The sequence below is a fragment of the Mytilus trossulus genome, chromosome 13, assembly GCF_036588685.1.
Source record: "Mytilus trossulus isolate FHL-02 chromosome 13, PNRI_Mtr1.1.1.hap1, whole genome shotgun sequence".
Lineage (NCBI taxonomy): Eukaryota > Metazoa > Mollusca > Bivalvia > Mytilida > Mytilidae > Mytilus > Mytilus trossulus.
The window spans coordinates 15,321,560-15,324,532 of NC_086385.1; positions in this window are offsets into that span (position 1 = coordinate 15,321,560).

Consider the following 2,973-nt stretch of genomic DNA (forward strand, 5'->3'; position numbering starts at 1 on the left):
TTAATTACTGGTCCAAATTTAACCACTTGGCGACACAGGCTCTACAGAGTCTAATTTTTGTATTGTTATGAATCACAGTTTATGATCCAACTCAGTTAAGACCCATCTAAATTGCATTTAATAATTGATAAATTCAACAACACTTACCGTTATTTTGATATTTTTTCGTTATTTAACGGTATCAAGAATTTTCTAAATATATTGCTGAAATTTACTCAAGGGAACTTATTTTAAATAAATAAAATGTAAACGGGAATAATTGTCCTTTCTTTGATTTAGACATTTCGGTTTTACAGAGAAAACTCCACACTAAAATTTACGACAAAAGGGACAACTTTTTGTTCCCTATTCTTAATTTTCCCTTTTTGGTTGGTGACAATCTTATGGGGTTTAAATTTCACTAGTTCGCTATGCCAGTGTCTGCTGTGACGTTTTTGATTTTGACAAATGTAATATAAGGTAAATTATTAAGCCAGGGATTTTGTAATAAATTACTTAAAACCATTACTACATTTTTCCATAGATATAAAGATTTGGTTTTGAAGTTTGGTTGTACCTGTATTCTGAAAATGTATTCCAAACAGAATGGCACATCGTGATTTTTACGGAAAAATTGTTTACCATGCCCTAGTAAACTTATCGATCCTTTAAATAAACTTATTCTAAAAGGTTACTAATTCAACACTATAATTAAATCATTGGATACCATAGCTTGTTTACCTTTTTCTTGGGTATTTGTTAATTAATCTGGTTTTCTTTTAAGAATTTGTAAACTGGTGTTTTTCTTTGCTTTGTGTAGTCTTTGAATGATTGATTATTGTTTGCTTAATTTCTAGTGGCATTTGTTACCTATTACATGTAGTCTGTTTCTATATGTGTGTTGGCATTTGTTTTTGTTGCAGTTCAGTGTTTCTGTTGTTCTGTCGAATTTTTTTGCTTAATCAAATTATGAATATTGAATATTGAACAGTGATATACTACATTATCGCTATTTTGTGCATTTTTCCTTTGATCTTTTTTTGTGATAATTTTCATATCATGCTACTCGCTTGAGATGAAAAATTATCACTAGAAACTAAGCATGCACGTGGCGTTGCTAATGAAATTGACATGTAAGTGACATGAAATTAACAACGTGGTCATAGGTAAAATAGCGATAAAAAGATTATTATTGTTCATCTCAACTCGATTGCCTTTCTCGCTTTCGCCGTCCCGGCTCAAGCGAGAAAATCAATCTCGTTGAGATGATCATCGATAATCTATAAGTAACTGTTGTCTTTATTTGGCCTTTGTACATGGTTTTGTCTGTTTTTCTAGATCTGTCTTGTTTTTCTGTTTCTATCTCCTGCTTTCAGGAAAAATGAAACAAATGAAATGTCAGTACTCGAAAGAAAAACCCCCTGGATGTAGAGTGCACTGGATTCATTCATTTTCTTTTCTACATGTACCAATTTTTGTGGATTGAGGAAAAATTATACATTTCAATTCATAGTTTTGCAAAAGTCAGCTACAAGCATACTGAAAATTTGTACTTCTTTGAACATGTCAATTTTTGGTTTATCTTTACGCTGGAAAATTGAGAAATCATAATAAATCCACAGAGTGTTTGGGTTAGGCTTAAAATAACGTAAATAATCAAAACAAAGTAGAATAAATATATTTAATGAGTCAACATTTTGGATTTTGTATAAAAGTGAAATTTTTAAGACAAAAATAGTCTGATGTAGATACATCTTTTCATGGAAACCATTCATAAACAAACATACTAATCTGTTAAGTTACTCTCTTACAATGTTAAAATAATTGTTCCCATAAGTACACCACATTTAAAAGTAACCACTGAAAGAATAATATCTAACTGAACAATCTACATACTGCTGTTGGTAACAAAATCTGATTGTAAAAATTTGTAAGGGTTCCGCGGAACCCAGTGTCTCGCCTACTTTTGCTGTTAATCACAGGCTCAACAAAAATGAGGAAAAAAATCAATAAAATTATTCCTGTTGATACTATCTTTTGATCGTAAAAAGCTTCTGTCCAGGTTTGGTAAAAATCCAAGATAGTTTATGAATCTAATAAATGTTTTAAAACTTTAACTGCAGACTGTATGTAATGTTAAATGGAAGAAAAACTAAGTCCATTTATAAGTAAAATACAGATACACAGGTACAAAATTTTAACAAAATTTCCTTCTCGATACTAGCTTTTGATCATAAAAAAGCTTCTGTCCAAGTTTGGTACAAATCCAAAATGGTATAGGAAAGAAGAAAGTTATTAAAAAAATTCAAACTTTAACTACAAAGTGCATGTGTTGTTTCCTGGCAGAAAATCTAAGTCCATTTAAAAGTAAAATACTGAAAAAATGGAAATTTATTTTTAAAAAATTTACTTCTGGATACTATCTTATGATCATAGACAAGCTTCTGTCCAAGTTTGGTAGAAATCAAGTATAGTTTAAGAAAGTTATTAAAATTTCAAAAACTTTAACCACAGAGTGAATGTAATGTTTCCAGGCAGAAAAACTAAGTCCATTTATAAGTAAAATACGGAAAAAATGGAAATTTATTTTTAAAAAATTTACTTCTGGATACTATCTTATGATCATAAACAAGCTTCTGTCCAAGTTTGGTACAAACCCAGGATAATTTATGAAAGTTATTCAAATTTTAAAAACTTTAACCACAGAGTGAATGTAATGTTTCCTGGCAGAAAAACTAAGTCCATTTATAAGTAAAATACTGAAAAAATGGAATTTTATTTTTACAAAATTCACTTCTGGATACTATCTTATGATCATAAACAAGCTTCTGTCCAAGTTTGGTAGAAATCCAGTATAGTTTAAGAAAGTTATTAAAATTTTAAAAACTTTTACCACAGAGTGAATATTTGTGGACGCCGCCGACGACGACGCCGACGGAAAGTAGGATCGCTATGTCTCGCTTTTTCGACTAAAGTCGAAGGCTCGACAAAAAT